The sequence below is a fragment of the Pogona vitticeps genome, chromosome 4, assembly GCF_051106095.1.
Source record: "Pogona vitticeps strain Pit_001003342236 chromosome 4, PviZW2.1, whole genome shotgun sequence".
Classification (NCBI taxonomy): domain Eukaryota; kingdom Metazoa; phylum Chordata; class Lepidosauria; order Squamata; family Agamidae; genus Pogona; species Pogona vitticeps.
The window spans coordinates 94,912,180-94,926,629 of NC_135786.1; positions in this window are offsets into that span (position 1 = coordinate 94,912,180).

Consider the following 14,450-nt stretch of genomic DNA (forward strand, 5'->3'; position numbering starts at 1 on the left):
AATGGAATAATTAATCATAGAATCAAAGAACCATAGAATAATGAACTTCGAAGGGGCCTACAAGGCCATCAAGTCCAACCCCCTGCTCAATAAAGGAATACAAATCAAAGGATATCTGCCAGGTGGTTGACTAAATTTCTCTTAAATGCCTCCAGTGTTGCAGCACTCACTACCTCTTGAAGTTATTAGTTCCATTGCGTTAATGCTCTAACAGTTAGGAAGTTTTTCCTGATATTCAATCAAAATCTGGCTTCCTGTAATTTTAGCCCATTGTTGTGTTTCCTGCACTCTGGGGTGATCAGGAACATATCCTACCCCTCCTCTGAATGACAGCCTTTCAAGTTATTTGAAAAGTTATCCTATCACTGCTCTGTCTTTTCTCAAGGCTAAACATGCCAAGTTCTTTCAGTCTTTCCTCATAGTTCCCAGCCCCTGGATCATCCTTGTTGCCCTTCTCTAAACTTGCTCCAATCTGCCAGTGTGAGCAGGTTCTTGTTTTAAGATAGGCGGTTCCTTCCCCTTAAGTAAAGCCATCACAGGAGACAGTGCAGCATTAGATAATGGTTTAATATCTTTTAATGGTGTAGTATGAACAACAACTTCAGTAGGTCCAATGGGCCCGGCAAAAATAGGTCTTTTGGGCCACATCTCGTGCAACCCAAACGGGTCCTTTAATGACGGGCCATTCCAAACCTCTTGCAATCAGTAGGCTTTTGCCTGGGTTGGCTCCTCACCACACAAATAGTAGCGCAAACAAAGGTGTTGAACCCAATCGCCCTCAGGATGTGTTGAGCCTTTGGGAATCGGATCCAGACACACCACCTTCTTCCAGGGAACAGGGTATTTCAATTTCTGCACCTTCTTTTCTTTTTCAGTACTTCCTTCCCCTGTCATCCTTTGCCTCTCCCTTTTGGGGAAAAGAGAACACATAGGATTCCTCAGCACCCTGTGGTTGTGGCTTATCGTCCTCCCTACTTTCTCACTCAGGACTTTCCCACTCTTCTGATCCCCCCTCCTCTTTTCCCTCTTTATACTTCCTAACTCAATGACATCATTTCCTTCCTCTGTCACTAGGAAGCCCTCAGCTATTGGATGCTCTTTTCCTGCCACTGGCTTCCCGCTCCCTTCTTCCCCTATCTTTCCGTCTTCTCCTCCTAATGCCATGGCCTGGACCATTGAAGGCAGTAAAGTAAAGATGGTGCCGAATCCTTTAGCCTTAGATGAGTGAGGGGACGACTCACTTCTAGGTTCAGCCACTTGTATCAGTTTCTCTTCACAGTAAGCGTCCTTCTTGAAGTGTGGTATCTCAAACTCGACACAGTACTCAAGATGAGGCATAACCAGTGCCAAACAGAGGGAAACTAGTACCTTGCAGGGTCTGGAGACTATACTTCTGTTAATGCAGCCTACAATAGCATTTGCCTTTTTTGGAGCCACGTCACACTGTTGGCTTGTATTCAGCTTGTGATCTACAATAATTTTAAGATCCTTCTCCCTTGTAGTATTCCTGAGCCAGGCATCCCTCACTCTTGTAACTGTGTGTTTAGCTTCTTTTCCCCAAGTGCAGTACTTTGCATTTATCCTTGTTGAATTTCATTCTGTTGTTTTTAGCCCAGTGCTCAAGCCTTTCTAGATTATTTTGAATGTTATTTCTGTCTTCCAGGGTATTAGCTATTTTGTGTCATCCACAAATTTGACTAGCGTTCCTTTCATTCCCTGATCCAAGTCATTAATCAAAATGTTGAAGAGCACTGGGTTCAGAACTGAGTCCCATGGTATCCTACTTGTTACCTCCTCCCAGTTTGGGAAGGAACCATTAATCATCACCCTCTTAACAAAAACATTAGAAAGCATCCACAAGAAAGAAAGTCCCCTGCCTGTGTTTAGGGCTGAAGTAGGGCGCGGATTGTGGAGATGGGCAGGTCCTACCCTTAAATATTCCCACATTCATCTCAAATTCCATCTCATGAACCCTCCACCAATGTGGAAGTTAAACAAAGCAAAGAGGGTGCATAGAGACAGAGCTGGCTGAATGTTAAAGCCATGAGATCCAGCATATTTCATGGACAAGCTTAAGATGTACCTGAGGAGCTTCTACTGAGTGCTATGCAGGTTTCAGCTGGCACCAAAGACTGGTTCTCTATGTACTGGGATGAAGGATTGCTATCACAAAAAGTGATGTGACACTACAATGGATACCATGTTAAGTGCCAAGGAATACAAACTTAGTCTGTGTCTTTGCTCTTTGGTTGCAGTTACTAGGCAGACTTCCTGGGAGAGGGCATTTCATAGGCAAGATGCCTTGTTGAAAAGCCCATTTCACCTGGAGGCACTCAAGGTACCTCACCTGTCAGGGTAAGGGAATTGGCAGATTTTAGAACTGCTATTCTTCTCCAGGTCTGGAGGCAATGAAACAATTCTCAGGGCAAGCAGCAGCAGAGGAAAGGTTTGATAGTTGACTCTGATATGTCTCGGGCATTCAAGGCACTTGGGCTCAGTGGCTTACCAGAAAGGTTAGCCTATAAGTTGTGCTTGCTATCATTCTCTGTGACACCATGAGAACCTTATTATTGCATGAGAAGGACCCACCCTGGTCCTAGAATTTGGCCTTGAAATCAAGGGGAATGGGATGCAGTTGACCTGGCAACCCTATAAGCGAACACAAGGAACTACCTCAGGACCTGAATATGTAAGTGAGAGAGGAGACAATCCAGAACTGTGTTCCTAAATAAAGCCTTAAAGGTCAGAATAATTTCATTTCACCCCTTCACAGCAGAAAGCAACTTCAGACTGGTAGCCTCTCTTCATTAACCTCTGAGTCACACTGTCAACGCAGTGTGCAGTGGCAGTGAAGCAGGCCAATTCTTTGCTAGGTATCATTAAAAAGAGGATTGAAAATAAAACAGCTAACATTATAATGCCATTGTACAAAACGCTGGTAAGGCTGCACCTGGAGTATTGCGTACAGTTCTGGTTACCACACCTCAAAAAAGACATAGTGGAACTGGAAAAGGAGCAGAAGAGAGTGACTAAAATGATTACTGGGCTGGGGCACCTCCTTTGTGAGGAAAGGCTACAGCATTTGGGGCTTGTTAATCTATAGGAAAGGTGCCTGGGGGGGACATGACTGAGACATATAAAAATTATGCAGGGAATGGATAAAGTGGATAGAGGGAAGCTCTTTTCTCTCTCATCCAACACCAGAACCAGGGGACATCCACTCAAATTGAGTGTTGGGAGAGTGAGAACAGACAAAAGAAAATATGTCTTTACTCAGCGTGTGTCATGATGATGGGATATGTACTCAAAGAAATGTAAAATGGACTCAGATAGGTTCTGTGCAGAGATGATTTGAGAGACTTTGGAATGTGTTTTTCTAAGTGCCATGAGAGTGTTTTCCTGAAGACCACTGCAGCCAGGATCCAGATATCGTGAAGGTCAAATTCTGAGGCCTGTGGAAGACAACATTCCAAGCTAGATGAAGAAGAGATAAACAACACCTAGACTCTAATGGGAATAAGGAAAGGAGAGAGGTGGTATAACCTCTTAAGGTTAATTGGTTAACAGCCAGAAAGGCCATGAAGGAGGGAGGAATTTGGGAAAGTAGAAAATGGACAATGGGTTATGTGAATGTTATTCTGATGGTTCATGTGTTGTTCTGTTATGGATTTCGATTCCATGATGATGGGAGAGAAAGGACCTCATTGAGAAAGGAGGTAAGTAAGGAGAAGGAAGGAGGTGGGGCTAGCTCACCATAGTCCACTATAGCCTACCTTAGTTCAGCTTTTTAGTGTTTATTATTTTAAATAGGAAGTAGTTATCTTATTTAACTGCAAATGATCTTTGAATATGTTCTTGATGCTAATGCTTATGCAATATAAACTAATTTCTAATGAAACTCTTTTTTTCTAATAAAAATTAATTATAAAAATTCTACTAAAGGACTGGTCTCTTGAACAGCAGGGTCTGGCTAAATCCAGGAGGTGCAGAGGGCCACAAACTAGCTATCATTTAAGAGTCCTACCTAACTGAGCTTTGGTGAGTTGTAAGGAATCACAAATCCCATATGCCTGTACTTGCAAAGTACTGAGTAATGTAAAGTGTTCTTTTAAGGTCAGACTTGTTCAAGGGGCTTATGCTATGCACTGCTGAGGTCTTGGGATTTGCACCAGCGCACAGGTGGCCTGTTGAACTCTCTGACCAGATGTCAGTGGCCCTTTAGGGGGTCTGGTGTGTCACAGCATTTTGTTAGTCTGTGTAACTCCTTGCCATAGGATGTGGTGATGGCATCTGGCCTAGATGCCTTTAAAAGGGAATTGGACAGATTCCTGGAGGAAAAGTCCATCGCAGCTTATAAGCCATGATGGGGATGTATAATCTCTGGGCTTAAAAGGAAGGTACCTCAAAATGCCAGATGCAGGGGAGGGGTATCAGGAGACAGGTATCTCGTTGTCTCGTGTGCCGCCAGAGGCATCTGGTGGGGCCACTGTGAGATACAGGAAGCTGGACTAGATGGGCCCTTGGCCTGATCCAGCAGGGCTCTTCTTATGTTCTTATGTGTACAAAATGCATTATTTCACAGTGCGTCTGCAGATGCCAGCTGAGAGTCCTGAAGTAAATACAGAAATATGTCTATAATGTGCCCGTAATGAGAGCAGTGCAAAATCACATTAACAACAGAGCAACAAAACATGTTTTGTGACATTCCCACGGCACTGCCAAACAAAGCCAGCACTACTCTTTCAACACATCACATAACAGAGTGAAAGCATTACAAGTTGAAGAACTTTAATGACAAGTTACTGCAGCTTTCCTTCAGAGTGGAATAAAATGTGAGCACATTCACATAATGTAGGGGTGTATGAGTGTGTGCACGTGGATATGGTGTGTGTTGTAATAAAATAGTTTTAAAGGATAATGTAGGACAAGGGAATATATACCTCCATTGTAAGAATATGCTTTTTGTAGTGAACAGCCCAAGAAATATGTAGCTTGTGCTTCTAGTACTTAATGTGGAAGTTATAGGAGAGTGTTGACAATACCATTAGTCTTAATTTACATCATCAGAGTGCAGAAAACCTCATAAAAGTGGAGCAATAATAATAGATGCTTCTGAGATTGCAGCCACATAGGCATGTGTATTCTGTCACATTCAGTGGCTTTAATCACACTTAGTGAACAGAAGTGTGTGCAAACCTTTTGTTTCTGTGCTCTGTTATGGTTGTTCCCTTTCTCTTTTTTGGCATCCTCTCATCAATCAGATCTGCCATGAATAATAATTTCTCACTACATGTTATTGTTACTTCCAAGCAAGTCACCTATGAATGAGCAATCTCCAAAATGTCTTGTCCTCAACTGTAAAGCTCTTGTAAACTCAAACCAGCAGGTCCTTTAGGGAATCAGTTCATCTCATATTTGGTCTTCCTCTTTTCCAGGTGCCTTCAACTTTTCCCAGTATTATTGTCTTCTCCAAAGAATCTTGTCTTCTCATGATACACCCAAAGCAGGACAGCCTCAGTTTCAACATTTTTTTTTTTTTTTTTTTTTTTTTTTTTTTGCTTCCAGGGATATTTCAGGCTTGGTTTGATCTAGGACCCTCCTGTTCATCTTTCTTGCAGTCTAGGTATCTACAAAGCTCTTCTCCAGCACCATATTTTAAATGATTTTTTTCTAATCAGCCTTCTTCACAATGATACAATAGTGTGAGTGATCTTGACCTTGGTCTTCAGTGACGGATCCCACTACAAACAAACTGGGAAACTATGATTATCAGATGGGAACAAGCAAGGGTTGGTAACCAATGTGAAGTTGGCCTAAGATTATGGCTTGTTCAATGTCAACCATAGTTCCCTAGATCTAATTGGAAACTATGGCTAACTAAACAGTTCATATTTTTATATGAGACACAAAGAAGAGAGGAAGGAAGCAGCTGGAAGCAAAAGTCTTGCTCTTACTCAGATTTTCAGATGATCGTATGAAAACAGGACCATCCAAATGGAGGGGCATTCTCCATGCTTGGTCCTGCCCTCAGTTCATTGACCTTTTTCCCATGAGTGTGAACTTCATGGAGAAAGCAAACTGCTGCAGAAATGCAGAAGGCACAGTACTACAAGATCAGGATCCTGCCCAGTGAGACAGAATTATGTTCAGGCAGGACATAATCTACTGGAATCCTAAACAAAACACTGTGAGTGTTGTCACCCAGACAAGGGAGACCTGTTGCCTGCACAAGTTACCTTTTTGAAGCCTATACTACAGGTAGCAGTCTAAATCTTCTATGGAGCTCATCACCATACCACCCTTAATACCCTGATCTTGTCTCATTTTGGAAATTAAGCAAGGTTGAGCATGGTTAGTACATGAATGGGATATCACCATGGAATGCCAAGGATCTCCAGGGAGAACTAGTTAAGATTCCTGTTTGAGCCCAGGTGATCCAGTGCCAAGAGGTGACCATATTGAGCCAAAGTGACCAATCATCTTGAGTCCCCTTTACATGTATGCCTGAATTCTCTGAACACTCTTCCCCTCCCACCACTGAGATCAATGTGTCACATGTAGTGTTGTTGTTGTTGTTTTCTTAACAGAAGGGAGGAAATGCTGTATTGTGTATGGTCATGGCATGATGTTCCTTAGAATTAGTGTTGCAGTACTTGAGAGCCACCTGTTTCTCAGTACACCTTCAATATGGTATAGCATTCTTTTTTCATTACAATATAAAAGGTTATGTTATCAAAGAACTTGGTTGATCTTATGAATAAGCTAATATCAAATGAAGGACTGACATTATGGAATGCATAAAAAGTGAAAGAAAATGAATGTACTGCATTTGATATTGTTACCAGAATGTGCAAAATTCAAGCACCAATAACAAAAACATAAAGTAGCAGATGTGACTCACTTTCAAGTCAAATCAAAGTTGTGCCTAATGAATATGGTCACATCTGTAAACTTACTCACTTCCTTTCCTACGGTACCACACAAACTGTGCCCACCTTTGTTATCCCAATCTCTAAATTCAAATATTCCCTTCTAATTTAAATTTAAACCTCTAGTTTAAATTCCTGAGGAAAACAAGACATCTCCTTCCCTCCTTATTGATTGATGTTTTGATAGAAGGGCAATGAACCACGAGGAACCAAACACATTTCTTGGCTGCACTGATGTGAGTTCTGTTCAGAACTCACATCAGTGAGTTAAAGAATAGACATAACTGATGTTCTCAAAAAAAGGGGGGAAGAGAGTTAACATGTTGGATTTTCTTTATAATATAAACTCAAAACAATTTCATTAACTGCATAAAACACCATCAAAAACAGTTCAAAAATTGCAGTGGGGAAAAGAACGTAGTTCAAATTGCAAAAAAATCCATTTGGAAGCAAACTACCAGTTAGGCGAGCAACCAATTTATTTCTGTTACATGTTGCAGCCAATAGACAGCATGTGCAGCAGTAACTCCAAGAGGTGGTAGCAAAGCAATACAATGGGAACGCATCTGTGGAACCCTGTTGAGTCCTCCTGAGGCAGTCAGCAGTAGGTCAGAACACAGAAAGTGCTGAGGGGCTTTAATCTGAGAGACTATTAAAGAAAGATGGGCACTGCCTTATTTATGATTCCACAAAGGAATGTCCATACACAAAGTGACAGCAGATGTAGCTGATGCAAACAAAGGAATGGAGGTGACATCAAGAAGCTCTTGACATCAAGAAACTCCTGTGGCACTATTGCACATAGTTGGCAATATAAAAATAATTCCACAGTCATGCAGTTGCTTCTCCCTCAAAATGGCTTTGTGGTAAGACCAGGAAACCATCTCTATAGAATGGGTAGCTATTGTAGACCTCAGGCCTACATCTTTCAGCTACATGGACAAATCAAGAAGGTTGTTCATCACAACTCATAAGCTGGGCAATGAGAATCAAGGATGCTGAAACCATATTATTCTAATTAATTTCCAGCAGCTATATTGTCGCTAAAGCTAGTGCTATCAGAACAGTATGATACAGCTGAGAATAACATGTTCAAAGCTGGAAAAACAGGACTGAAATATTACGGGAGATTGACACAGAAAAATATTTCTTTTTTTCCCTGCCAAATTGTCAACCATGGATGGGTGAAATTTTTGTTTCAACACATTTCTGATAAGAATTTAGAAACATTCATATTTGTGATGAAAAGAAATTAAATTCAAATGTGGAAAAAACAGGAGAAACCGAAGGGATTGTGTGGGAAACATCTGCTTAAAGGCTGCAGCCGCATTTTGCTTCAGTGATGTGCATACACTCCTGGCAGAAAGCGGCAGCTGCCAGCAGGTGAGGTAGCCCCCTCTTCTGCCCTTTTGCTTAGAAGTAGAGCATAAGCTGAAAGGGTTATTTTAGCAAATCTTAGTTACGATTAGGTAACTAGTATCCTATCTGCTTCTCTCAAAACATACCATGTAATCAAGCTAAGTAAATAAAAGAGCTCTCAGGGCGTTGCCAGTAGGCTCCGCTGGCTTGGACTTTCGCTGTCAATTCCTTTGTTCTCTCTCTAAGGGAATTAGTCTTCCTTTGTTCTGTGATCACCCACATGGTTATCTATCCCAAGCCAGGGCCTGAAGTGCTTGCTACTTAATACGTATTAAGTAGGATACTTAGCTGTAAAGACTCAATTGAATTATTCTTGCCAAGAAATTTCACATCTAACTCCTGACCAATGGACAGGTACACACAGTGGAGCTTGGAAATATTTGTGGACAACAACTTCTAGAATCCCTCAACCAGTGATCACACAAGTTGTAGACTGAAACACTTGCTTTCCCAAACTCTGCAGGATGGTTCTCTCCAGATTGTGCCTACTGAATATGGTGGCGGCTGCTAGCAGTGAATCTCACTTAGGGCATTTTAAAAGAATTTACCAACATTTAACAAATCTCTTCATATATGGGGCAGAAATAATGTGTTTGGAAAATGTGAAGGTGGGACAAAGCAAAACTGACAGATTTTCCTCTGTGTCAGTTATCACTTGCACACACACACACATACACACCTATTATTTTGGTCTGATTACAGGATTAGCCACAAGCTGAGCAGATGAACGCCTTCATTGGAGGGCTAGAGCATCTGCTCATATCCCATCCCTTGGCACTGCTATCCTAGGACAGATATAGAGGGGAAATTTGCTCCATCTCAGGACTGGGATGCCAGGCTACCAAGTAATCAGATGAGTGATTGAACTGGTGGCCTCAGATCATTGCTGAGTTACTTTTAGAAAAAGCTAGGTAGCATTCAGATAGGTCAAATGTGTTGCAATTGCTCAAAAGAGTGGTTGGATATTGAAGAAAATGCCCAAAATATTATTTCTTTGCTTCTTTTCAAACATTGTCTCTTACTATTAACAGAGTTGCAAGAGCGTTCCCCTGAGTCCACAATATTCATGGATTTGTTCCCAGTTCTGGATGTGCCCAGATATAGTTGGAATTGATGTGTTTCATCTAAACTTATCAGTTAAGACAGTGCCAATGCCCCAGAGTTACCATAATCTCTAAAGCACTGGACAAACAAGTCCATTTGTTTATCACTTTCTTTACTAAGGAACTGTGTTTTTATTAAAGAGATCAATCACCAGAATACAGTTTAACAGCTTGAGCTGTTCATGTGAGGCTGGGGGGGGGGGGAGGAGAGGAGATAGAAGCCTACTTTAAAACTACATAACTCACAAACCACTGAAAAGGCCATAAAAACCAGCTGCTCCTTTTTGAAGAAAAAGAAAAAAATATTGTGTAATTCCTTAGAAAGTCAAAAAGCCTTAATTTAGGTAAGGTAGGAACCCCAAGAAGAACAGAAATGGGTAAGCGAATAAGCCAGTTAATGACTGCATTTTTTTTCTGACACAGAAATTAAAGTTAGTTTTCACAAAAGCTGGGTTAACCACAACAATGTTTAGTGTCTATATAGCACTTTTCCTACATGCTCAAAGAATTCTACATGTTCTGTTCCAGGCCTAAGTATCTCTGGTAGGACTAGGAATATTGTTTTTTTCATATATAAAAATATATACTATATATACCACAGGACTATATAATAACCCTCTCATTCAGGTACAAAAGGGGAAGTCTGGTATTTACACCGAAGGAGCTTTTGTATGAGAACAACTCTACCTGCATTCACTCAACCACTCCATAGTCGGTTATTTCTACACCAGTCCACTTTTGGAGAAATGTCCCCACCTAGATCAACAAAATGTGGGGCAGCATAGTGAGGACAGTGGAATTCACCTTCCCTCATCCCTGCACCCTATTTGATAAAAAAATTAGGGACTACTCAATCTTAAATGACATAAATGAAAGGCATACCTAGTTTGGTCCTCAATAAATCTTTCTGCCATTCAGGTAGAAAGACAAAAATTATTCCCATATCACACACAAAGAGATGAAGCTCAAAGATATTAGGTTCCCTAATGCCATTTTATAAAGTGAAACTTTTAGCTGATAATTCGTGATCTTAACCAATGCATGCTACCGGCCTTTAACACTCAGTATCCTGAGGTATTTATTTATTTAGCAGCTTATTTAGGATTACCACATTGTATCATCACAAATATGCTGTGAGGAAGGCCAGCCTTAATGATGACGAAACAACAGTCTCTGTTGTCCACCTCTCTGTCCACCAAACTCCATTATAATGTGTACCAAATAAAAGGAAAATGGCACCTTATGGATCTGATTTGGCCATTTCATGTTGTCCCCGAAACAAAACACCCTTGAGATTGCTTACACATTTTGCAAACTTTAATGCTACATCTTCCTTTAGGAATCTGAGATCCTATAATACAGGGCAAGTTACAAATAAATAAATAAATAAATAAATAAATAAATAAATAAATAAATAAATAAATAAACAAACAAACAAACAAACAAACAAACAAACACACACACACACACACACACACACACACACACACACACACACACACACACACACACACACACACACACACACACACACACACACACAAATTCAGAGCTTGGAAGTAATACATTATAGTAACTGTCACTTTTTACTTTTTTCCAGTAACAAAGGACACCATTGTTTCTTTTAAACCATTGCATGAGAATGAGATAAAGAGAGGTGGGCTGTTTGTTAGTTTTGCAAAGTAAGTAATGTTCTAACTCCTGTCCTCTGAAGATGCTGACCACAGAGACTGGTGAAACTTTAGGAAGAAAAACCTCCATAACAGCCTGAAAAACCTACAACAACCATCAGATCACGGCCATGAAAGCCTTCTAGAATACATTAAGTAATGTTTACTCATCGTTGTAGAAATGGTTCTTTCTCAGGACGTGAGAGGATTAACCATTTGGGGACATTTTTAGTGCCTGTTTTTGATTAAAGTTTTATAGAACAGTGTTCTCGGTAATATATTACTTGCAAAGATCTTCCAAGAAGCAATGAGTTGTTCCATAACAAAATACATTCAGGCTCTGTATGTAAAGTGCAAAGTGTTTATACAGTATTTATTTGTAGTCTTCCAATTGAGTGCACCTGTTTTGTTACTCTGTTAAGTGAAGACTTTACTTCTAGATAGCCTTGAATAAATAATAGAATCCAACAACCCAAAGCACCCCAAATCACTAGGTGGAGGAAACAGCTCTATCCCCTATGAATACAGAGGATTGCTCTGTATATTGCCTATCACATTTGTCAACAGAAACTTTAGCTGCTTGACATCTATATGTCAGAAGGTGCTATTAATGATATAGAAGTATGCATTACTAATAGGAAGAGGAACGCAGTGCAGAACACAATCCTATAAAAGTTCACCTAATAATAAAGAAGAACAAAACAACAACAAAAGTGTAGCTCTGTAAACACTTACATTTCAAAAGGCCTACAACAGTAATTGTGGTGGATAGACAGGGACAAAGTCCTAGCCAGTTTAATATCAATCTTCCCCTAGTAGCCAGGCAGTTGCTCCAAGGAAACCCACAAGCTTACCCCTGTAGGTAATATTCTTTGGCATAATATGCCTGAAATAGAAACATCCGCCCAACCATCTTGGCTAATCTCCGGTGACCAGTCAGTATCTATCCTATATGAATTTGTCTAATGCCTTTGTAAATATGTGGAGACTGTAACCGAAATACATATAAATGCAAATATCTGGTTCAAATTTGATAGGGAACTGTGGCATAAAACCCAGAAATTAAGTGCTGAAGCAGATTTCCGCCCTGATACTTGTTGCTGACTTCATAAACAATGTTTCTGATACTGTTAAAGACCATCCAAAAACATGTGCATATCAATTTTTTAAAAGTACAAAAAGGCATCCTGTTATAGCTAACTGCTTGCGAAAAAAAAATATGCTTGCATTAAGCAAACCTTCATGTAAAAATGTGTATTTCTGCCAAATGCATTACAATTTTCAAGAACTTTTTTTAAGTTGCACTTTGATGCAGAAACAGAATACAATGAATTTACAATGCAGATAATGAGAAACTGGATGAAACAGAAATTGATAGATTTGTCTATCCCTGAGATAGATAAATCATGGGAGATGTCCTTGTATAACTAAATGACAAATTGGGGGGGGGGGAGAGAGAACGGATCACATTTTATCAGGCATTGCCAAGGATTCTTTGACTTCTAGAATTAACAGTGGAGGAGATCAGTTAATTCATCAGTGTGGTTATGCCTGAGTTATAGATGTGGTTGTGTGCATTCTAACTGTTGCCTAAAACCAATAGCTAGCCTCATAAAGAGTAGGCCCAAAGAACCAATGAGAAAAAATAAGTGTTGTCTCACCATTCAGCAGCTGATTTAACAGGTCTACTCTAGTTAGGATTAGCAATTGAATATAAACCTTTAACTGCCTTAGCAGTCTTGTGTGCCTGGCTTCTGTCTTCTCTCTGGGCAATGGCTTCCTAAGGATTCTTTTAGAATTCATCCTACACTTGCTTCTTTTTCATCTAGTTGCTCTCCAAGTTTCCAACAGAATGTGCTCTGGGCGCTGAAGAGGCTTTATAGCATGGGGCTCCTTCCTAGTGGAAAGAGTATTAAAGTTGATCAACATGCTTCTTGCAAATGTCGAAAACAGAAGAGTCTGGAGTGAAGAAACCATCTTTCATCTCCCATCAGCAATTCCTGTTGCTAGAGATTATGACAATATTTCAACAGGCAGCATATGGCAACGTCTGCAGCCATCAGGAACACTTGACGAGGCTGCAGCTCCAGGTGCCCCCCCCCCCAACTAGCCTTCCTGATTGTTGCTAATTAGAGCAAAGGCAGGAGGTGTGTTCTGGTCTCTGGGAAGCCACAAATTCCAGCGTCCTTTCTGCAAGGCAGGGCTGATGAGAAAGATGATTAAAATATTGTGATCATTTTTGGACTGTTGTGCTTTTACAGTACACTTTCCCCCTTCCTCCTCTAAGCATCTGTTTGCACCTTTGGAGGCAAGATATGATTTAGCAAGAGAAAGACTTTAGCAAAGAACTCTGTAGGGTGTCAAATAAGCCTCTGGAATACACACACACACTCATTCATTCATACATGCAGAGAGAGAGAAAGAGTATATATGTATTGAGATCTGGAAGACAAATCTGGCACTATAAGGACCTGTATTATATCAGTAAAGCCACACAACATCCTGTAAGATATAAGACCAAGTAGAAAAATCACCATGCTAGGGTAGGCATTTTATGCTAGGTATTTATGCCTCTCCTCCTTCAGAGAAGGATTAGATTGTGTGCCATTCATTTTGCTGAGAAAGGCAACAGAATAAAACATTCCTCCTCCCCTGGCCCATTAAGACAATCTGATTCTGCTGAGAAGGACAGTCTTGAATTTTCCCTTTAGCACTGCCCTTCCCGGCAGAAAGCAGCACATGTTAGGACAAAGTTTTTTCTGCATCCATTAAAGCCCAGGGGAGGGCACACAGGAACAATGCAATAGATATACAGTGCAGAAAGAGCCACACTCAATAACCCAGAGCCTGAAAGTTTGGTGCAGAAATCTTTTGGTTTTTTACACATATAGATGTTGAAGCATCCTCTCCTATAGGGTTTTCAGTAGGAAGAACTGATGTGTTCCGTGCTTTACCTGCCATCAGTATCAATCCTAGGGGAACATACATGTGAAATTTCTCTCTCATTTGCCAACATGCTCTTTTGCTCAGCCCTAAATCCTAGGCACCCTGACTGGAGCTAGATTGGGCGCCATGCTGTTCTGCCTTGGCTTTGTCTTCAGTTGGTCCTGATATTATCCTTCATGAGTAACCACATTATTTTTTATCATTCAAAGAGCAGCCAAGGAAAAGCCAGAGAAGTCTCAGGATCGTAGACCAGAGGAAGGGAGAGTTTAATTCTTTCACTATATTTCAAATTACTTTTTGCCCTCCCATTTAGGGACCAAGTGCACAATCTGGGCGTTCTTGTGGACCTGGCTCTTTCTTGGGAGTCCCAGATTGCAGCCATG